Source organism: Cupressus sempervirens, chromosome 1, assembly GCF_028749045.1.
Source record: "Cupressus sempervirens isolate cs-2001-9-10 chromosome 1, ASM2874904v1, whole genome shotgun sequence".
NCBI classification, from domain to species: Eukaryota; Viridiplantae; Streptophyta; class Pinopsida; order Cupressales; family Cupressaceae; genus Cupressus; species Cupressus sempervirens.
In genome coordinates this window covers 292,887,243-292,912,832 of record NC_143118.1, presented here as the reverse complement: position 1 = coordinate 292,912,832, position 25,590 = coordinate 292,887,243, and the positions used below count along the sequence as shown (strand labels likewise).

The window sequence follows — 25,590 nt, the reverse complement described above, 5'->3', positions numbered from 1 at the left end:
GACACTTAGGAGTTTTCATACTCTCATGAGTTGTCATGTTGAGAACATTGGAGTAAGAAACTCTAATTCAACACATGGTGTTTACAACATTGGAGTTTGCATTATTAATTGAGTTGTCATGTAGACAACATAGTTATTCACACTCCTAATTTACCACATAGTGTCTACAACATAATTTTACATGCTACACCATTGTAGGCTTATCCTCTCATCATCGCATTGCTTATCCTCTCATCATCACACTTACTCTCGTGCTTAATGGAGGATAACCCATATCTAGTGGACATGTGGCTGGTTGTATGACTTATCATGTTGCTAACTTCTATGTATTCTAGAAGTATTCTAGTGGCCTTTATATATAGGTACTCCTAGTGTACTTAAATCCACATTAAATGAATATATTGTCATTCTAATCATACTCTCTTTGGTCTAGTATTGTGCTTGTGGTTGAGTTCCTAGGTCTTGAGTGAATTCTACCCTAAGAAATATTCTTACAAGTGGGAGTCTACAATGAAAGATGAAATGGACTCTTTGCTAAAGAATAAGACATGGGATTTATCCAAGTTTCCTGTAGGAAAAAGAGCTTTAAAAATAAGTGGGTTTAAAAGTTAAAAGAAGAGGATGGAGGTAAGAAAAGATCTAAAGCTAGGTTAGTTGTAAAAATATTTGCACAAAAAAAGGGCATTGATTTTGATGAGATATTTTCTCTTGTTGTTAAAATGACTTCTATCCATACTATTTTAAGTATTATGGCTACTAAAGATTTGCATTTTGAGTAGCTTGATGTTAAAACAACCTTTCTTTATGGTGATTTAGATGAAGAGATATATATGGCTTAGCCATGGGGATTTGAGGTCAAAGGTAAGGAAAGCTTAGTGTGCAACTTGAAGAAAAGTTTATATGGCTTGAAGTAAGCACCTCGGCAATGGTATCTAAAATTTGAAAATTTTATGCATGAGCATGGATATAGTAGGTGTCATTTAGATCATTGTGTTTATTTTAAGAGGTTGGATGATGACATCTACATTATTTTATATTTATATGTTGATAACATGCTTGTAATTGGGTCTACCATGGATCATATTAAGGGGCTAAAATGCCAATTAGCACATGCATTTGCTATGAAGGATTTGAGGGCAAAAAAAAAAATCCTTGGTATGAAGATTTGAAAATATAGGAAGAACAAAAAATTGATGCTATCTCAAGTTGATTGTGTTGAGAAGGTGTTGCAATGTTTCTCTATGGAGAATGCTAAAGCTATCAGCACACCTTTACTTGGTCATTTGAAGCTGACTAAGGAGATGTGTCCCAAGACACAAGAAGAAGAGGATATGATGTCCAAGATACCCTATGATTCTACTATAGGAAGCTTGATGTATGCTATGGTATGTACAAGGCTAGATATTGCACATGTAGTGGGAGTCAATAGTAGGTCTATGAGTCATCCCAGAATTGAGCATTGGAATATAGTCAAATGGATTCTCAAATATTTGAGAGGAACATCCAATAAGTGTTTACAATTTGGGGGTTCTACTACTAATTTAAAAAGCTATGTTGACTCAGATTTAGTAGTGGATATTGATATCAGGCATAGTTCTATAGGTTATGTCTTTACTATTGGTGGGGTAGCTATGAGCTAGGTTTCTAGGTTACATAAGGTTAATACTTTATCCACTATACAGGCAAAGTATGTTGCTACTACAAAGGAAGTGAAGGAGATGATATGGCTTCAGTTCTTCTTGGAAGAATTGGGACACCCTCAGAGGGATAACTATTTGTTTATAGATAGTTAGAGTGCCATTCATCTTGTAAAGAATTCAGCTCTACATTCAAAGACAAAACACATACAGTTGTGGTACCATTTCATTTAGTCAATTTTGAAGGATGGATAGTTAAAAATGAACAAGATACATATAGATAATAATCCTAAAAATATGTTTAAAAAGGTAGTAACAAGGGATAAGCTAAATTCCTCTTTAGCTTTGGTTGGTCTTCTATACTAAACATGAATAAAAGAACAATAGAGTCTAGGGTGGTTTGATCTAGTGGGAGCCTCATGGAGTAGTGACATAGCTATAGGATTAGTCTCCAAGTGGGAGATTTTTGTTTAGTGTAGAACCTAATTAGTCCCCAAATTGGAGATTCTTAGTTTATGTTGGCTAATTGGGGAATTACTATACATACTTAATAAATTCATAAATTCCTTGTGGCCGACATTGTGGCCGATATATGGCTGACATGTTGTAACCCTAAAGTGGTAAAAATACTTGTATAAAAGGTCTTAGGGTTAGGGACTAATTTGTTGTTGTGATGTGAAAATTGGGTCTTGTGGTGATATTGAGCTATAAGGGATTATGAATTGTAATTAGGTTGTAATCATTGGATTGTAATAATATTAGACTTGCTATTTGGTGGACGTAGCCCAAGGATTGGGTGAACCACGTTAAATCTTGGTGTCTTGTGTTCTTTTCTGTGTAATCTATTATCTTTTGATATTGGTTATATTTACATGTAATTATTATTTCTATTCATGGTTTAATCCTAACACCTTCATGGAGGCATATTCTTGTATCAAAACCCACAACCACATAGTCCTTGTGCAAACTACTTCACAGTTGGCACTCTGTCTACACACTCAGGATAACCTGCTATGATACCACTTGATGAGGACACAACCAAGAAAAAAATGAATGCAATAAGAAAAGGGGAATATTATTATTAGAAATGATCTACTATTACATTCAATAAAATGAAAATAGACCCAAAGATGTTCCCTATGGGCTTATAATGTTGTATGATCCTGGGGAAAAACCCTCTTCTAGTACCTTCTCCTAAACTCCACTAAACACTACCTTTACAATACCAAAAATGTCCTTAAGTAAACCAAACTAGGTTTAAGATTAGGAATAAATTTTAGAATATGCAATTTGGCATCCACCACCAAAATAGAAGGTTCTAGAAAACATGTCAGAAGTTGGTGTAAAATTAGAAGAATCTAGAAATGGTAGTCCAACTTCTAGGAGGCATAACTTTTGGTTCAAGACTATGATTGATGAAATATTTATATTTCTAAAAATCTCTCCAAGTGATATATATCCCTATGGACCAAATTAGCTTGTCCCCCATTTTTTGGTCCTGTACAAGGTTGTTTAGTGCCTCAAATTTGAATTTGAAGTGCTCTTAGGAGGTCTCTAGCAACTTAAAACTATAATAACTTTCAAACCATAAAGCTTTTTGACCTGATTATTTTTATAGAGTGCTTTAAACTACAATAATAATCATCCCTCCAACTTACACCCTCTAACTCATTATAATTATTTCTCAATTACAAAATAACCTATTTTCTACATTGGCATGTATCCCAAGGTGCTCAAAAACTCTAACATAGAAAACAAATAGTGGAGCTATGAGAGTTGGAATCTTTATTTGACCCAAATGGGTATCCAAAAATGAAAAAAAATTAAACTAAAACTAAGCATATTTTTTGGTGATACATGATTGCCCTTACACCACTAGATGTTCCTGTATCAGTATGGCTCAAGGATTGAAGATGTTAGCATGAATAATGATAATACTACATTGGGGGAGTATCATAATAATTGGATAGCATTTGCATGTTACATTCATGATTGTATTTTTCATTGATGTCAACATAGCAGTAAGTCTATAAAGATTGCCAAAATAGCAAATGCAGATCTTAGTTGTATGGATAATGGTTTGATGTTCTTATGATGTGTGGATAAGGACATGTTCTACACTATGTCTTGATGACATGGTTAAGTGCATAGAGTCTAATTCAAAGACATACAAAAGTTGTACCAAATATATTGAGAGCAATATAGAAATAGAGTTCTTGAGAACAAAGTTCTGATATTTTTGTTTGATATCTTTCATTTGAAATGTAATGAGAAGATGTACACTTAGCCAATGATAGAAGGTAGTCATATGGTGATTTCAACAAGTGTGCAAGACCTAGTATCACACGTATGAGAAGTTGTATAGACTGTGAGTTGACAGTTCTATTGCAATTGTAATTTAATTACTTTATTTTATTATAATTAATTGGAAAAGCCTCAAGGCCAACTCAAGGAATTATTTTAAAGATACGGTATAACAAAAAAGTGTTTTCCTTATTTTTAATGTAAGTTTTATTTAATCAAGTGCAAAAAGGAGTAGAGTGTCTGATGAATGCAAGTAAGTGATCCAAGGGATTATTGCATGCGAATTGTGTGATCTAGTTACAAAATCTAAAGGAGCAAAAGTTTGATTAATAGGAAAAATATAGAGGAAGGAAGGACATTTCATTTCTATTATTTTTCAAGGAATAATACAAAGATCATTTGGATAGTGGGTTCATTGAACTTAACCTTTAAGCTATTTGGGTAGTAGGTCCAGCTGTCTTCCACAACTCGTACTAGGATTGTAATCTCCTAATAAGGATTCAAAGTCTCCTAATAGGGACTGATATGTACTGAATGTTTTTGTAGACTCCTAATAGGGTCTATCCTCTAACAAGGAATATTTATATTAGTACATCATCTTGTGTGTACCATCCCCACTGGGGTTTTCCTCTGATTGAGGGTCTCCCTAGTTAACATATCTAGTGTTAATTATGTATGATTATCTTCTTGTGGTTTATGATTATATTTTTTCATATGGTTAAAGTTTAGTAAGTTTTATAACTATTATATTAGTTGGATAACTAATTCAGCCCCCCTCTCAGTTATATTGTTGGATTATATATTCTAACAATTAGTATAAGAGCATCAAGTCCTTGAAGGATAAAGTTGATAGCTTTGGAAGATTGATGGAAAATCTTTTCAAAAAGGATATTCCTAGATTTAATGGGGCCAACTATGATAGTTGGAAGGAGAATATGAAGACTCATTTGTTATGCATGGGTTTGAGTTATTGGCTCTTGACAATGAGTGAGAAGATGATTGTGGCAAAAGATAAGCTTGAAGAATGTAGTGAAGTAAAGAGAGATTTGTTCATGTACAACATGAGAGAAAGAAAAGCTCTACTATCATCTCTTCCAGAGAATGAATATAGTCAGGTAAAGTCACTTCAAACATCTCATGAAATTTAGAAAGCATTAGAATCTATTTTGAAGGTGATACACATACAAAGAAAGTAAGATTGCATAATTGGATATGCACATTTCAAGATGATAAAATGATGGAAGATGAATCTATAAGAGTCTATATTGGTATGATATCAAAGATTGTTGCAAGAATCAAGTCACATGGTGGAACCAAGGAAGAAGATGAGGTTGTATGGAGGATATTGAAGACTCTAACACCACCATTCAAAGCAAGTAGCTTAGATGATTTAGCTACTAATACCTTGCACTAAGGAATTTACCAAAGAAATGTTGCTTGGATGATTGGAAGAAAAAAAAGTGGATTTGAGACAAACTAAAGAATTAAAAAAGTGGAGACAACCTTTAGTGCTCTTAACATGTGACCGAGTTTGTCTAGAAGTACTAGTACACATGGAGATTTTTCTTGTAGCAATAGAACTAGATCTAATGAAGACAAGAAGACTATAGAAAGTATAACACTTCTTGTGAGAAGACAAAATTATGGTAATAATATCTTTAAATGTTGGACATGTAATGAGTTTGGTTATTATGCATCTAAATTTCCTAAAAGAGAGAAAATGTATAAGGGAAAGTTCAAGCCTAGGAGAGATATAATTTGTTTGTACACTAATGATGATGAAGAATCTAATGAAATATCCCAAAGTGAAGATGATGATGAATTAGGATTTGTAGCTATTAAGGAAGATGATCTTGATAGAGAAATTAGAGAAGAAAAAGCTCCAATTTCCCAAGTTGAAAAGAAGTTTGATTGGATAATTGATAGTGGTTGTTCATATCACATGACTGGTGATATGAATAAGTTTTTTAAGTTCATGAACTATGATGGAGGTATTGTTAGAGTTGGTAACAATGCAACCTATCATATTACATGGATCAGATCCATTACTTTAGATGGAATAATTGACACTAATAATGTTTATTTTGTTTATGGATTGAAGTATAATTTGTTGAGTCTTGGAAAATTAGTGGAAAAGGGATATCAATTACAATTCACAGAAAAGACTTGCATTATCAAGGATAAGGATGGTAAGATGATTGGAACTGGAACTAGGTCTAGATGTAATGTATTATAGTTGAATCCTACTAAAATGACCTGTGTGGTTGCCAAAGTTATTAATAGTTGGTTATGACATAGGAAATTTTATCATATAAACTTTGATAATATCATGAAAGTTAGTAGCACATTTGCAGTTAGAGAATTTCCTAAGATAAAAAAGACTACTAATGTTGTTTGCAAAGAGTGCATTTTGACTAAGCAGAAGAAAGTATCTTTTCCCAACAAGAAGTTCACTATGACAAAGAAACTAAAAATTGTTCACATAGATTTGAGTTGTCCTAAAAGAACCAGAGGATTCTATGGTGAAAGGTATTTCATGATTTTTGTTGATGATTTCACTAGGATGATGTGGGTAGAATTTATTAAAGAGAAGTCTGAAGCTTTTGAGAAGTTTAAGATATTTAAGAATAGAGTTGAAAATGAATTTGGTGTTGAGATTAATTGTTCAAGATTAGATAGAGGAGGGGAATTCACCTCTAGAGATTTTAACATGTTTTGTGAAGAGAATGGAATCAAAAGACAATTATCTTCACCCAAGACTCCTAATAAAAATGGGATTGTAGAAAGTAGAAACATATCAGTTTCAAAGTTAGCAAGAGAAATGTTGTTCAAGAATGCTGTATCCAAGACATTTTGGAGAGAAGTAACAAATACAACAGTGTACACTATGAACAAAGTACAGATCAAAAAAGGTACAAGCAAGAATCCTTATGAATTATGGTTTGGTCATTCACCATCAATGAAGTATTTCAAAATATTTGGAAGCAAATGTTACATCAAGAGAGATGTTGATGTTGGCAAGTTTGATCTAAGAATTGATGAAGGTATATTTATTGGCTATTCATTGAAAAGAAAGGAATACAAATTTTTTAATCATAAAACCAAGACTATATTTGAATGCACAAATGTAAAGATTGATGAAAAGTTTGGTACTAAGGAAAAGATGGTAGATTATAATTTTGATGAAAAAGAAGAAAATTTTGGAATTGTTAGGAAAGATGTTGAAATTTTCTTTGAGACTACCAATAATCTATGGAATGATGTGCTATGTGTTGAGAAAAGAGGAGAACAAAGATCTAAACAAAGAGATGAGATAAGAGTTGAGATGCCAACTCCTACCTCTAATAGGAACATGACAAAGAATCACCCTCCAATGCAAATAATTGGAACTAAAGACAAAGGTGTGATGACAAGGAATAAAGCTAATGAGGAATTATGTCTAATTTCTCAAGTTGTACCTAAGAGCGCAGATGAAGCATGTAAGGATGATTATTGAATTCAAGAAATGAAGGAAGAATTAGATTAGATTGTGAAGAATGAGACATGGTGTTAGAAATTATTTAGAATAACTTAGAGGTTGGGGGGGGAGGTGAATCAATTATTCAAGGTCCAAATATCTTGATAATTTTTTTTCACCAAGTATAATGATCCCATTTAAACTAACCATGCATCCAAACTAGACATTTCTACTTAGCAAGTTAGTAAAAATCAACATGCATGAATAAGACATGAAAGATCAACACATAACATAGTAATTTATGTGGAAACCCAATTTGGGAAAAACCACCAGTAATATGCTACTCAATTCTCATTCTTTTGAAGTGATTCCCTATGATAGGCCTTCCCTATTAAATCCTACAACACATTGTTAAATGTGACTTCAACCACCCTATTAAAAGTGGGCCTAGTTAAAGGACTTTAGAACATTCAGTTGGAATGTCACATTGTTAAAGAATTTACTAATGGATATTAAACCAACCTAAGTTCATAGGATTTTACCCTAATTGATACAATTTCTAGAGAGTAACAATAAGGAATTTTGATCTGATACAACTCACAACATAACTTGCAAATTTCAAATCTTAGTTCAACTCTCAAATTTTCTTGGCTTTTAGTCACTGTAGCTCTAATAGCTTGTCCTCCTTTCAAGCTTTGTCTCCTTGAGTCTCCATGCTCGATGTACTAGTGCAATCACCTCTGTGGTCACCTATCAAAGTGGAGCATCTGTACTCTATTCTTCCCTCTTGATACCTTCACCTTGAAATCTTACCAACCACTTCAACTTGGAAAATCTTTCTTTTTGACCTATAACTCCTTAAATAGAAGTCTAGAATACATTTCCCACTTTAATCTTCTTGCTTTTAATTTTAGTTCAAATGGATTAGGTAAGATTCAATGAATCTACCCATTATCTTGTTTCTTCTAGAAACATCATGAAGACTCCACTTGTATTCGCCCAAAAATAGTTTACCTAAAATTCTGTACCACCAGCTCATCATCCTTATCCTCCATCTGGTTCACAAAATTCAAGGTAACAAACTTGTTTACTTAGATCTGGTGAATCTTTGACTTTTCAAATAATGTAGCAGCTTGACACTATTGAATTTCTGATGCTTGACACATACCATGTTACTTGGCACCTACTATATTTTACTGATGCTCGACACCTACTATGGATTCACTTGGCATCAACTAAATTTACTAATGCTTGAAACCTATTACGTGCTCAACACCTAAACTTACTTAGCTCCTTCTATTTCACTTGGCACACACTAGATTTTGCATTTGCTCAACACTTACTGATAATTTGCTCGGCATGAACTAGCTTTCTCAAAACCCACTAATGAACTTAGTCAAGCTTTGTAGACAACTTTGTTACAACTTATTCTTCTAAGTGTAGCCAACCTCTATATCTTCAAGTATATTATCAATACATCATTTTACCATTGTCTTAACTGATCCTTATACTTCATTACAAAACCATAACTTAACCTTTCCCTTGGGTGCTTTTGTTACATCTTATTGGTTAAATCCTCTTCATCAATCAACTAAGTGATAGTACTTGGATATTATAAGCAATTGTCATTCCAACAAATAGCAAGTTTGACATTAGTGAAGAAACAATGATTGAAAACATTCTTTATCAACAATCTCCCTCCTTGTAACAATCTCCCTTCTTCAATAGTGATTTTTTCAATCAGATGTCAACAAATGGGAGATAGTTCCTAGAACTGAAGATAAGAATTTGATGGGAACCAAATGGGTATTCAGAAATAAGATGAATGAACAAGGAGAAGTTGTGAGAAACAAGGCTAGACTTGTGTACGAAAGTTACTCACAACAAGTAGGAATAGATTATGAGGAGACATATGCTCCTATAGCTAGAATGGAAGCAATAAGAATGTTTTTGGCTTATGCAGTGAATAAGATGTTCAACACTAGAACAAAAACAATAATATGTGACTAAAAAAATCACTAAAATTTGTATCTATGTGACTAAACTTAGTCATGTGACTAATAGTAGTTAATATCCAGTCATTTATAACCCTACTAAATTTACTACTAAGCAATTTTAATCATTTATTTGGTCACTAATTTTGATCATTGACTTAGTGGTATATTTAGTAGTATATATAGTGGTATATTTCATAGTATATTTAGTAATTGATTTAGTAGTTGATTGAGTAGTATATTTAACCATGTGGCTAGTCACGTATTTAGTAGTATATATAGTGGTATATTTAGTAGTATATTTATTAATTAATTTAGTAGTTGATTGAGTATTATATTTAATCATGTGGCTAGTCACATGTTTAGTAGTATATTTAATCACATATTTAGTTTTATACTTGATAGTTGATTTACTCACATATTTAGCAATATATTTAGTAGCATATTTAATCATATTTTTGATCACATATTTAGTATATATAGTCACATGTTTAGTGGTATGTTTAGTAGCATATCTAATATTATATTTGATCAAATATTTAGTAGCACATTTAATAGTGTATTTAGTCATAATAGGGCATGATGGAATCAAACCACCATCCATTTTCTTATAAAGCAGGCGCTCTTCCATTGAGCTTGCACCCTTTAAAGAATGATCATACAATGTGTAAACTTTCTACATTGTCTTGCTTCATATCTTTTGAGTTAATCCCAATCATTTCTTTAGTGTTTTATATGTAATTTCTATATATAACTAGTGTACCTTTATCTTGATTTTTCCTTAGATGGAAATACAATTTATTATTGTACTTAGAAATAGTTAAATTTACTCTATCTATATGATATATATTTCTACTTAAGTTCTACATTTTACAATTAGAAATATCAATCAACATAATAATTAAACATCACTATTGTCAAAAATTGTTTAAACATCTAATCATGACTCACAACTAGTACAAAGCTACAAAGCTTGGATGTCATAGAAATTAGATGCACAAAATCATTGAAATTTAGTTACTTGGAAACATAGAAAGTGTATAATTTATTTTCATAAATTTATTGATTCATCAAAAATTGAATATAATTGTTTGCTACAATGACCTTAGGGTAGAATGGTTCCCAAAATTTGAATATTTTGAATCTTACATCAAATTATAAGTAAATCAAACTCATGAAGGTACAATAATGCTAGGACTATTGTACACTAGATTTGAATAGGATGCAGGTTTGGAGTATCATTTGGTTCCAGCAAGCATTGGATTTCATCAACCCTCCTACACTTTCCACTATCAAACAAGAGTTGTAGGGCAGCCAAGTTCCTGTCAAAGATGGTATGACAGGATGGTAGAAGTTTCATGCTAGAATACAAAGTTTCTATATCTAGCTATAGTCAAGGGATCTTTCAAAATGGTCAAGCATATATGTAGCATTAGGGAGATTTTCAAATGTTCAATCTTCTATTTTGTGTTTCAAGCTTTAATTCTCTTCTTGTGACCTATATTGTTTGACATGCTACCTCAAAGAGGCACCATTTATGTCAAAATAATTTCAGATTGAGCCCAAAATAGTTTATGGAAGCTCACATGTTCATTTCATTGAAAACATAAAATATGTGAATGCGCAGACAAAACATTCGATCTCTTTTAACAAAGAAAATTTATTTCAAAAAGTATAATGATTACAAGTTCTATTTGCAATGTGAGCATAAATAGAGAATATTTCACAAATGTTAGCATCAAAATGGAAGCATAGAGAGTGGTGACTTAGCTACATGTAATCTCATGAAAAATGTTTGTATAAATGCCTCATAATTATCACAAGAAATGAAATAAAATGATTTTAGAATCTACACAAAAGAAATTGGTTCAAAACACTTTAATTTTTTTTTTAAGAAAGTGCAATCGAGAAGTGTAAAGCCATGTCCCATAGTCTCAACCAATATTTTATTTTTCTACAACCAACGTAGAACCTATCCTCCATGGAGCTTATGGGGTAGGGACATTTTAGGGGATGGGGACATGTTTCCAGTATAGGTACAAATCAGAGTCAAAATTTAGGGGATGAGACCTTAGCAGAATAAACGAGTGAAGTTCCATTCGCAAAGTCAGGTTAGGTTCAAGTTAAGTGAAGTGAAAGTTCCAACCAATTTATTTATTTATGATAAGTTACTACAATATCTTGCAAGATCTATATGCTAAACTCTACTATAAAGTTGAGCGATAAAATATTCTATAGTAGAATGTAAATGAATTAATGACATTGAGCCCAATTTAAAGTGATTGATAAAGGAAACTTGGTCAAGAGGTGAACCAACTAAGCTAATAGCCTTGTAGATTGTTGCAACAACAAAGAAGACAAAGAATACAAGTGCTAGCCAATTCTCAAAATATATCTCAGAAAATAATTTAGAAAAGTTGTGGATGCCAAGCTAGAGAAAAAGTCATGGCTGAAGCATCATACTCATTTGCCTCCATTTAGTATTTCAGAAAGCACTCGGTAATCATAGGGATAGAAAATTGTCATAGATTATGGCATCATACTATGTTAATAGCATACAATTATAAATTTTGGTAACTCTTCCATTTTTTCATTTTCTACAACACTAGTTTACCAATGAATTAGCAAGATTTGATTTAGCATATAAGGAAATAGAAATGGAAATAGATTCCTTTTTAGTCCACAATATTAATTGGTCTATTACCTCAATTTCTTGAAAGCCAAAGCTAAAGGATGGGGAGTGCATTTTTGGAGAAGGAAGGGCACCACTTTTGGGGGACAACAAGGAGACAACTTTTGAAAAATAGAGAACAAAAACTTTAAAATATAGAAAACTGGATGATTATTAAAAAGAAGGAATCTTTTGAAGAGATAAAATTTCAAAGATCCATATAATAGCATTAGTGAGGCAATAATTATATACATCATAGAACCTTGTAACATTTGAATGATTACTTAAATTATTATGCTAATCATGTTACCTTAGTTACCTTTTAGCTCTATCAAAATCATTATGTTAATCATGTTTTATCTTGCTTACTAGATCTATATAAATTAAATTTAAATATGCAAGTATAATTTTAAAATTCTTACCATGGTCTACATTTTAAAAGTTTTTTCTAAACCAAACTACTTCATTAGCTGATTAGTGCTATTGCTAGTGACTCCAATAAAAATCTCTTTTAACTATGTTTACAAGTTTGAATCTACTCAAAAGGTTGACTTGTCTTAGAAGATACAAAATGGAAAAGTAATCACTTGGCAACATCTAGCTCTATAGAAATCAACATTTTATGTTCATTATTTCTATATTTTTTTTTACATGAACTGATTTTCAACTTGGTCATTATGGAATGGGGAGCGGTCCCCATGATGACTGAGGGATGTTTAGGCATCCCCTAGCCATCCTAGGAACAACTAATTGTCCTAAAATATTTACAACAAATATTTAAATGTCTTTAGGGTGCTTCTATAAATAATTGGTTTTGGGGGATGGCAAGGGATGTTTCCAACCCATCCCTAGGATGTTTCTAAGAGTGGATGGCCCTATTTTTGTTAGTGTACATATTTAGAAATCACTAATTAATTGCCCTACCCCATACTCCATGCAAAAGGAACCTAATAGTATTAGAAAAAAGTTGTACATACCTTACCCCCTATAGGAATTGAACTTGTGAGCTCTCTTGCAAGAGTACAAGTTATCTTCCATTAGAAAACTCAATTGTACACCAAACCTCCTACACAATATAGGGTAAAGAAATATGACATAAGTAACATACCAGATCTCCCCAACAAAATAAGTTCACTACATCTTGCTAACTCTTTGAAAGGGATACCGTCAACTAAATTTAAAATGAACACATAATTGATCAATAAAATGATATGTACTTTACACTCAACATAATGTTTTGAAAACATAGACTATCTCTTGCATGCTAGAACATGGATTGGATGGTATGAAGTGTCAAAATGTAGGTTGTGCCATAGAGAATCTACGAAATATTTTGCACACTTGCAAAATAGCCAATTGCAATAGGCAACAAAAAGGAAATCACTAGGGAAAAAAAAAATTGCATTTATGTCAGAAATGTTGAATCCACTACACACATCTGTACTGTCCTATGATAATCTAGTTTCTCATTTTCTTCTATTCATATGCTAGCTTGGCCTCTTTAGGTCCCTGAATCATTATAATATTTTTGACGTATTGTGATTGTCTTGGTAGCTTGTGATGCATCTTAATGTTGTAAATGGAGTTTAGTTTGGAAGTTTCTCTAAGTTTTCACAATAGTGGTGTTGGTATAGGTTTATTTAATCATCGAAAAGACTATTTGTGGTTGAAAGAGATACACACAATGGTATAGATGCTTTGTTTACAAGCCCACACAACTTATGACTATTGTATTTGTAATATTGGAGTCCACTAATGAGAGTTCACACACATTTCAACTGGATTTTCATCCAAAGTGAGTTTTACTCACATCAATAGGAGTTTTCACCCATAGTGGGTTTCCCCAATGTATAGTTTGTCTCCTAATTTCATGCGTTGTTGTTCTCTCTTATTTGAAATTTTATTTCATTAACGCTTAGTCATTTTGCACACCCTTAAAAAAAGATTAATTTGAGTTGGCAATTTTGATGTGGTATAACTATTTGGGTTTATGGATCAATAATATGGAAATCCAATCATTTTACTTGCCATAGAAATGTAAAATAAGTTGCACAACAAAATGCTCCTTCCTATAGTCATCCCTACTTTTGACAATAACCTACAAATTAATTTTAATACATCATTAGTATGCCAAACTCTAGGTGGCTAGAATTATAGAAGCTTGAAGGTATAAAAGCACAAAGCAACCTCAATGTCATTACAATCAATGTGAAAGGAAAAAATCAAAAATCACAAATATAAATTAATAACAAAGATGAGTAATGATGTAAACCATTCCTCAACTTTTAGATCAGCCATTACCAACAAAAATAAAGACATTAAACCATGTTTGTGCAATTTAAAACTCTTAGGAATGACATGACAATTGTAATGTATTTATATCCATATCATAGAATTAGCAAAAGCTTGCTATAAAAACTATTGAGTGTATGCCTAGACTGTCTAAATTAGAAAATAAAAAATATTTTTCAAGTTTTGTGGATTTTAAAAACTTGGGCTATAACCTTGAAAAAATAACTTTAAGATCTACAAATTAAGAATTCTTGATTTTCTTTTTGTTTTATCATCTCATTCTTATATTTAAATTGTTAACTACTTTTCTTTCTATTGGGTTTGCTAGTGAATGACAGCCATGAAATGACATATGTAATTAGTTTTAACTATCCCCTCTTTGGGGGAAGAAGATAGGGTGGGACCTTGAGGTGCTCTTTAGAAGATACACTCATTAGGTAATTCTATTACATACTAAAGTTTTATTCCACCAAGTAAACCTCAACTATAGTGGTCTAATTCATAATTATCGAGTCCTTACTCATGCATATAGATAGATAGATAGAGGTTCAAATTTGAATTCAACAATCATAAAATTTTCCTTATATAAATTTATATAATTTTTAAAATAAGTACAATATCCACAATATTGTTGGAAAAGTTTAACATTACTAAATAGTTTAAGTGACTCAATATTACTTTGAAATAAAAAAATATAATATAAAACATCATAATATTTGGATATTGTTTGGCAAAGGTAATAGTTCACCAAAATTCAAATTTCATGGATGATCTTTAATTAATCGTGTGACTTTGTGTATGTGTGTGTGTGGGTTTCAATTTTGATGTCCAAGATAAAGTTGTGACTTATAAGAACTCACAAAGTTAAAATTCATCTAATAGCACCTTAGAGACCAAAATAAAAATTGGAAATAATATTAAGAAGTTCAGGTATAGTTAAACATCGAGATAGAATTCTGGTATCTTTGCTCAGTAGAAAAATATTGTCTTGGAGTTTAGGTGGCAAGCATAGTAGCCACCTAAGTCTTCTTTGACCCCTCTCATAATTAGCTATTGTCTTCTTTTAGATGTGATTTCTTCTATGTTACTTGGATTCTTGTAAGTTTTTCTCAGTACTATGATTCCCCATTTGTATAATGAAAGAGTTATTAGATTGGGTATGGGACAACATCTTTTTTTGAATATGATTCCCTTTTCTAGTAAAGATCCTTCTATTAAAGATCCCCTTTCCAAAAAAATCTTCTCTATCTTTTCTTGGATATGGTACCAATATAATATTTAGGTACCTTGGTGGATAAGAATCCCAAAGAGTTGACAATCCTAAAAAGAGGATATTATATGTTGAAAAGAAGACTATTTGTTAATGATGGTTGAAAAGGATTTGATGGTAGAAGAAGATGATCCTTTGCTACTCCTATCATTTGTTGATCCAATGAGAGTTATGAATACATAACTACTAGCCTTCACATAACTATTATACCAATAACCCCCTAAATGAAGCCATCTTATCCATATCCTTTTCTTACTTGTAACATAGTTCCCTAAGTGGCGCTCCATCCATTTGTTCACAATTTCTATTTTCCCATCAGTTTGTGGATAATAGCTACTACTTGGAGGTAATTTGGTTTTCACCAATCAAAAGTGCTCTTGCCAAAACAAGTTAAAAAACATGTTGTCTCTATTTACTTATAATGTTCTTTGGCAAACACTAAAGTTTGAAAATTCCTCTAGAAAATACATATGACATTTTTGAGGCACTGAAAGTGAGCATATTTAGTAAAACTATCAATCACCCCATAAAAAAATCTTCACCTTGTACCTTCAACACATCCATGGATAGCTCTCTCATTTCTAATTAGAAATAGGTAGGGTATACCATTCACTAGCTAGAAAAACATGCTTTATTTGAGATTCCCTAGATTCTTTAACTTGCTGCAACCTATCACTTTTATGACCTTTCCATGAAAAGCATTAGCTTTCTTGTGTTGCTTATAGAAAGCCTAGATTATTGGCAAGTGGTGTGCCTTTGACACGCCCTCAAAATACTCTCTTTCAACTTGGACTTAGTTATGATATACACAAGATCTTTGTAGATAACGAGCACATCTACCATCTAAAATATATCATCTTGAAACTTCCCTTCCAAAATATCATCAGCAATCAAATTCTTAACTTAGATTTCACTACAAGGCTATCGGGTTTCTTCGTTATACTAAAAGACTATCAAGTGCAATAGAGTGTTCATCTTTTGCTGTTACATAACCACATCATGTTTCTTAGAGACATGGTTTGAAACATGTAGAAAAAATTCATGTGATTTGTGATCCATGAATCAAAAAATCAGAAAAAAATGCTTCACATACTTATTCTTGAGAAAATTGAAAAAAAATGATTCATTGACTTATTGATCTGAAAAAAAAAAAAAATAGAGGAGCAATAATAGTGAAATTGTTATTTTTTTTATTGTAAATAAGGGAACTTAATTATTAATATAGGTTGCTATAGGTCTTAATTACATAGTGATCTTTACAAAATATGGGCAAGTATACACTTGTGGCAGCAACTCACATGGTCAGCTAGGTCATGGGGGCACTCTAGAGAGAACCACTCTAAAGAAAGTTGAAAGATTTGGTAGTATTGGTGTAGTTTTGCAAATTGTTGTAGGAGTCAGCCATACAATGGTAGTTAATGAGGATGGAACACTATATTCTTTTGGGTCTAGCTCACATTTTTGCCTTGGCCATGGTGATCCACAAGATGAGCTCTAACCATGAGTTGTGCAAGCTTTCAAAAGGAAAAACATTCATGTGATTCATGAATTAGTAGGAGATGAACACTCTGTTGCACTTGATTCCAATGGATGTGCGAGTTTTTTCTACTCTTTATTGCCATCTGTAACAAAATTAATTTTTAGCTAATTATGTTTTTCAAAACTTACATGACATTTATGCTTGAAATCTAATTAATTTTTTTAAATGTACCAAAAATATGAATCTCTCAAGCTTGAAAATTCTTCAATGAGATTCTTGTAATCATTATTCTTCCACATTGCTTCTTGCATAGTCTCATGGTATGAAGATGTTTTGGTTTATAGTTGTAATGATTTTCTAATATCATTTAATATGATTTTGAAATTTATTTCTAATCTCCACAGGTGTATACATGGGGAAAAGGTTATTGTGGAGCTTTGGGGCATGATGATGAAATTGACAATACAATTTCAGAATTATTGACTGGTATCAAGGATCATAGAGCAGTGCAGGTGAATGTGTTGATTTGTTCCTTGCTTGAAAACATCTCTTTTGTATGCATGCCTTTTATATGTTAGGCATGTCAACACTTTAAATTAGAATACCTAGATTGCAAAAAATTATGCCATGATTTTATTATTTTAGATTTGTGCAAGAAAGAAGAAGACTTTTGTTCTTTCAGATAATGGATTGGTATTTTCCTTCAGATGAATAGGTTTTTGAAGCTTGTGATTTATGGATAGAGGCATATCTGATAAAGTTGTGAGCGTACTAGTTCTTCAAACCATAAAGGTTTATCATATTTCTCAAATAGGCACAAGGCTTTATCCCATAGTCATAGTTACGAATAAGGGATTGATTTTTAGTTTTGGAGACAATGAGAGGGCACAACTGGCAAGAGTCTTTGTGGTAGTGTCTGGAACCAAGGGAGATCAAGATCTATGATGTACTAGAGGAGTGTGAGGTAGTTATGAAAAGCCTATAAAAATGAGAGGGAAGAGGTGATAGAAACTTCTTTGGTGTTTACAACTACAACTAGAAGATAACTTAAATTTATCAATGTCAAGAATTTTTTCCAACCGTGGAGTTTATAGCTACAACTAGAAGATAAATTTGTATTTATCAATGCAAGAATGTTATCCATTATGGAATATATTATAGAAAGAACTTCACTTCTTAAGATTCCTAGATCATTCCATCAAAATGTTTTTTTAATTGGATAAATAGTTAGGGAAGCCCCCGAAGAATATTGGGAGGAAGCTTGATAGTGAGGTTCATGTATTTGCAACCTTTTAGGCAAGAGTGATAAGTTTAAAAGTTCACCAAATATTCACATAAAGGTTGTGTACTTGAAGTCAAATGGAACACATTATGTGAAATCCATGAATATCCTTGAATTCACAAGTTTATAGTTTTTGGCTAGTTCCTAGTCTGACAAAAAATTATATAGATTGTTGTTGATAGTTGCAGCATGGAAGATGGGAGTGTGATCCAAACATGATGGGTTGTATATAATGTTAAACAACATTATTGTGGATATGAATATTCATAATTAATATGATGTATGCTACTATTTGCATTCCCCAGGATGCTCCTCAAGCATATCTATTGAAACATAGATGTAAAGAGTGATTATTTTTATTGCACCTACACACATTTATTAATATTTAATATGTGGACTTACAACAACTCCATAATATAAATGGAGGCTATGTGTTTCTTATCCCAAGATGAATGGATGCTTCTTTCTCACTAAGCCTTTTCTTTCTATGGAGAAGCTAGGCATTAGAGGCTTTGGTTTGCCTTTGTAGAACTAAGGTAAGGTGGGCTTTGGTCTTGCATGTGAAGAACCAAATTACCAATCAGACTGGTACCTTTTTGTGCACTTCTAGTAGTTTTATAAGGTGTACTCAATAGCTATGAGAGTTTCTATTGAAACTCCCTTTTTGTTATTTCTTTAGAATTTTCAAAGATAGCTAGAATTTGAAAATTGAAAACTCTGATGTATTAGAATTTACCAAGTGGTCAATCCAACTCAATGTCTCTATAATATTTTTACATAAAATATGCAATTCTAATTTTGGAAAATTGTGTTCCTAATTTTAGAAATAAAATGATAAATTATATTTGTTATATTGATCGATGGACCATATTTGATAGGAAAATTGAAGGTTTTTTTTTTAAAACCTAAGCACCTATAAGGAAAATAACAATTTTTGTAGCAGTTTCAAGTCATCATCCATCCTTTTAGTGTAATTCACTAAGAAGAGAACAATGAACCAAATGTGGCCATTATGCGTGTTTAAATTTTTTGCACAATTTAAAGCATGGAACAATTTTTAATAAAATCAAGGAAACAAAATAGGATAGAAAGAATTTTCATCTCTAGGAAAATATGATTAAGGAGTTATTTGGAGATATTTTAGGGCATATCATGTGTGTTACATATTTTTTTAACAATTTAAAGTGTGGAATGACATTTTTCAATAAAACCATAAAAATGTAAAAGGGAAAGAATAATCTCTCAGACACCATTATCAAGGAATTATTTGAAGTTGGTGTATAAACTAGTTTGAGAATTGAAAAATATATTAGAAGATAATCTAGTTCTATGAGTTCTAGAATTTTGTCCAATTTCTTTATTTCTATAATTGTAGACTTATGAAGACTATATATTTTTGAGATTTTGGAGCATAATGTTTAAGCTTCTAATGGAACAATGATTTTAGGTAAAGTTAAAATAATTCCAACAACCCTCTAATTAGTTGTAAACATTGATGGAGATTTTTAGAGCCATCAACATCTCTAACCAATCACAATTTCTATTCAAGATGAATTTGGTGTGATGAGATTGAGGTCAGTGGAAGACACCTATCAATTTGTTTTAAAGTAGAAGGGAATCTATCTAGGAGACAAAATGAATTCTTCAAGAGGGAGAGGAATGTTTTTTAGAGGAAGAAGACAAGAAAAAAATAGTAGAGAAGAGCATACACATGGATTTTCAAGGTGGTTTTAAATATGCAACAAAAATTAGTTTTAGCTACTTGTTGTTCCTAACAATAGAGTGATAACTAATAAGATTATTGCAAGTTCATCCCTAACAAGTGGATTTCCATCAAAGAATGGAAAATAAAAATCCTTAACAAGTCATTGAAAGTTCATCTCTACAAGAGTTTACTGTACTAGTTAAAATGACTAATCTGAAATATGTTTTTATTTAGATTTATCACAAAACTCATTCACACATCCATGTAAAATTATATAGTTACTGCATAATCTAAACTATTAATGTTGAATAGTGCAAGAAAGCTATCTTTGTTAAGTTGCAAATTCAAATGTTCCATAAGCTTTCACAGTTTAGATTTACTGACAAAAACAAATGTATTTGACAAAAACTAACTAGACTTGTCACAGATGATATCTACTTAGCCTTATTGATGTTTTACACAGTAGTTGGCATGCATCAGTATGGGCTCAGGAATGTAGAGGCATGATACTTCCTTGTGTGGAGTTAATTCTACCATTTCAATGTAAATGCTCTCGAGTGAACTTGTAAATTTAAAAACCCCAACCACCATACACCTACTACACATCTCTTCTAGATAGTGTTGGTTTCTAGTTGCATGGTTCAACTTAGTATCTCTTGACCAACACACTCAAATTAAGACCTTGATCTATTTGTATTTTAGTGAAATTTTAGTTTATCTTGAAGTTAAAATCTACAAGAAAATTTGAACAAAAATTATCTTACCATAAAAAAATCATCCACATTAATGTTGGAAGCACAACATCAATGAAAAGACATGCCAAAAATAACCTCTTGTCTTTGAGCTATGATCAATTGAGTTTCACTTCTAATTTCTACAAAAGTTCACCTCCAAATGATAGATTAATGAAAATACATATGTTGATGGATATATTTCATTGGCTAAAAGATGTCTTGTGGGACTATTCTAAAAAAATATAAAAGCACATCCCATTAATATCCAATGAATAGTAACAAGAAAGATATTTTAGAATACCAAAATAAAACCCATTATTTGCAAAGATTATATCAGAAGAATGAATAGTTATTTGAGCACAACTTAAAGGAAAAAATGATACTTAATATTGTTCTACTAAAAATTGAACTTATTCTATCATTGCAAAGAGAAAAACATTTTGAAATGTCAGCAAAGAATAGATATAGCTAAAAGCATTGACAACTTCTAAAATTGGTTTAAAATAGCATAGTTACACCACCTTGGGGGATGGGGGGAATGACAAAATGGGGGGAAAAGTTTTTGAGATAGTGGGATAGAGGGGCCTTAATTTGGGGATGATGGGAGGATGGTGGCAGGGGATAGGAGGGGGTGTATATATATATATATATACACATGGTACTTTAAATGCTAGTTATGAAAAAATGTATTGTATTATAAGATATAAAGATGTAAAAGAGGAAATACTTGAACATTGGATAAAATTGGAACATCAAACATTGAGCATAAATATTCAAATTAGAAAATAGTCAACACCAAGACATCCCCCATCCTTGGTGGAGGTGACAGAATCTAGTGGCACTGCTAGGGATGAGGGGACAAAGTCCCCAAGTCCCTAGTGCATCCAAGTCTCTAGGACATGGGGAAAAGAGGGGGGAACACGTCTCTATGTTACTATGAAAAATAATGATTATAATTAGGTGTTAATTCTTTTGACCAAAGTTATGAACTGACAAGGTCACATATAAGAAATCTTAATATGATTTCCTTTTCCTTGTAGGGTGTGTCTTAATCCATTTCAAATTGTTCAAGCAAATGACTCTTGGATTAATAGTTTCACAATGGCAGTAAATAAAGTGCTCCAACCCTTGAGAAACATAAGCGTATATTAGTGATGTTATCCATATTAATTTTAGATCTTCACAAGGCTTTTTCTTGTTTAACTTTGGTTAGATCTTGCATTTCTAATCCTTAAGGATAGAATGAACACAACTAGTGAAGTTTGTGATGGTTGACTTGTGTTGGTTGAACTTTTGAAGTTTGTCTCTAGATCAACATGTGCACTCAATTTTATCTCAAAGATTATAATGTCTTGCATTAGCATGTCCTTTTTTAAAGGTTAAAAAATAGTCCCAAAGTAATTTTTATTGGAATTAATATATTTTTATATTTAAAAAATCAACTATTGAGGAGCAGGATGTTTGCTATGTAGTTAACTATAGGTGAAGATGATAAGGGACTAAAGCTATATGATCCAAGATATTTTAATACTACTCTTGTTTTTTCATCTATACACAAATGGAGATGAAGGTATATTGTGATAAAGAGGTTATCCAATTAAAGAGTTAGCTGACAAGAGCATAAAAAATGTGGCTTACACACCTCACCTTCCCCAACCCCCAACCCCCACCCCTCCTCCCCAACCCCCCCTCTCTCTCTCTACATTGCTGCATTGAATAGTTTGTGCTCTTTGCTTGAGGTTTTATAAGACCTTGTCATTTATTTTTGGTTTGAAGTGTATGAAAATATACCATCTATTACTCAACTAATTGATTGGGAAATTGCTATTTCTCAACAATTAGTGCTACCTGATGGACTTTGGTAACACCCATTCTCTCTCCAGTCTATATTTCTACTAAATCCATTTTCATTCCTTTGTATCTAGATATGCTTTTCAATCCATTTAAGTGAAAAAAAATTAGTAGTCAAATTCATTTGTCCTACTTGCATATTGCTTAATATTTTCTATAATGCTCTAATTAAACAATTTTTCTAACTTCTAGTCATCATGATTTTTGTATTTGAATTTTTCCAAGTAAACTATGGTAATATTTATATCAATATTTATTTTTTGTTACAGTTAAATTTTAATCTAATTTGAAGTGGAATTTGTTTTGAAATCTTTGCAGGATATCATACAAAAGATGCTTCATGATGCTCATTGAATGGGTATGATGGTCTCTGCAATAAGTGTGCTTTCTAAATTTCACCTAGATGCCTATCCAACTTTGAGGGTATAAAGGATGTTGATTGAAATTACTAATGACATTATGATAGGAGATATCTTCAACTCAAATTTTCCTTTTATAACCTATCAAATCCAAATATTCTATTTCATCTATTAATTATTTTAGACTAATAACTATTTTTCTTATAGGGTCAATATCTTTACAACTCAAAGTCTATTTGGAACAAGTAGATTGCACATTCCATTAATAGCCAATGAGTATTAACAAGAAAAATATTTTAGAATACCAAAAGAAAACCCATTTATTTGCAAAGATTATATTAGACTAATAAATAAGTATTTGAGCACAACTCAAAGAAAAGACAATGATACTTAATATTGTTCTACTAAATATTGAACTTATTCTATCATTGCAAGGAGAAAAACATCTTGAAATGTTAGAAAAGAATAGATATAGCTGAAAAACATTAACAATTTCTAAAATTTTATAAAAATAGTGATTATAATTAGGTGTTAATGCTTTTGACCAGAGTTATGAATTGACAAGGTCACATGAAAAACACCATTATCTATTATCATGGGGTAGAAAAGTGAATCATCAAGTTCCAATGCTTGTATTCATGATCTCCAAATTTTACAAATAGGGATAGAAGTAGCTATCAGTATGAAGCTATAGCATAAAGATCTAAACTCAAGACTACTATTTTATCAAATTATCAATTAGTCCTAGAGCACTTCACTTTTAACAAATTTTTGATTAGTATAACAACAAAAGATTGTATCTATAATAATGCATATATACTCGGCTCATGGAAATTTTAGTGAGAATGGGAGTGCAAGTCAACTCAAATTTGGCTTCATAGAGGAACATCAAAAATTTTATTTTGGCGATTTACCTCTAATCCATAGTTCTTCTAGTTCACTACAGTTAATCAACTATATAGCAAGAGAAAAATTACTTTAAATTTTAAGTGAACTAAATTAATGATAAATAAGGGGTTTTTAATACCATTTTTATCATGAACATGGTAGTGACTTTTAAGAAACATGAATGTAGTGTGATGTGAACTTATTTATGGAGAACTATAGTATGTACTATGAGGAAAAGCAAAAGATATTTAAAAAATAAAGATTTGTTAATGGATTATGTGTGTGTCAGAGAAGACTTATCAGAATAAAGCTTTATTAGAAAAGGATTCCTTGGGGATTGGATACTTAGAAGGGATAAAACAATGCACCTTGTCTTTTTCAAGAATATAGGAATATATATATGATACTTTATGTTCACTTATAAATAGTAATCTTCTTGATAATTTGAGGTTGTGGTTCACTACAACTTTTTCTTTGGGTAGATTAGCATAGAATTCACATAACCAAGGTGGCATTGTTCATGATGGTTGATTAACTCCATTGATGATGCTGCTTGATTCTAGAAATGAATCTCTTCAACACAATATGTCTTTTTCTCTATATGGGTTGGCAGATAGTGAGGACAATATTTTTATCTTGTAAAGGAGAGAGGAGTAATTTTTTTTCTAGAATTAGAATTGATAGTTAAGGCTTCAAAGGATTGTATGGAAAAGACCTTAAAAATGCTAGACGAGAAACTTCATGGAAGAATATTGAAGCACTTTCTCTATCTGCTCCATGTATCTAAAAAAATGTTCAAAGACACATTGCCTTGGCCCTTTATCATTTGTGTTCTCCTAATGATCATGATGAATTTTGTCAACAACAATGATTTGGAAGTACTTCTAGGTCTTCTATCACCATGTACAATCTCAAAAAAGAAACAAGATGGTGCTATTGCATTACATACTCTAGAAAAGAGAACTATTGCACAATCTGCAATAGATGTTGCTCTTCAACCTCCAATACCTCAGGTCTACTTGGAGGAGAAATGTATAAATAGTAACACATTGCTAAATGTTAGTGTTTTAGTGAAGGGTAGGTAGTTTTATGCTCATAGGATTGTACTACTAGCATAATCAAACATGTTTTGTACCATGTTTGATGGAGGCTACATGAAGAAAGTGGGAAGGACATTGAAATACCAAATATAAGATAGGGTTTTTTTTGAATAATGATGTGATCTATTTACATAGGCAAAATTGATATCATGAAGAATATATCATCAGATCTTCTTTAGACTATTGATCAGTATCTCTTAGAAGCACTTAAACTTTTATGTGAATGTGCAATTGCACAAGACCTCAATGTGGAAAATTTTACAAATTTTTATGATCTTGTTGAGGCCTATCATGCAACTTCACTAAGACATACTTGCATTTATGTTTTTCTTGAGCAACATGAAAATATTTGTATGATGCTTGGCTATCCCTCTCTTGTAGAATGCATACTTCTAGGTATACATGAGTACTTAATTCAAACATTACAACCACAACCTCAAGTTCCATAGTAGATTTACATCCTGATTAATTTCAGTAATTAAGGGCTTGGACATCTCATCAAATGAAAAGATTCAAAAGACTTCTTTGACATGACTAAGATTGCAGTAGCTTCATGAAATTTAATC

General features: G+C 31.7%; 2 pseudogenes; both read left to right on the top strand.

The window, feature by feature from the left end:
* Positions 1 to 18,090, top strand: part of LOC149577259 (ultraviolet-B receptor UVR8-like) — a 38,881-nt pseudogene extending 20,791 nt beyond the window's left edge.
* A 2-nt stretch (positions 18,091 to 18,092) lies between these two features.
* On the top strand, positions 18,093 to 25,473 carry LOC149577258 (ARM REPEAT PROTEIN INTERACTING WITH ABF2 pseudogene; annotated as a pseudogene).
* Positions 25,474 to 25,590: the final 117 nt, after the last annotated feature.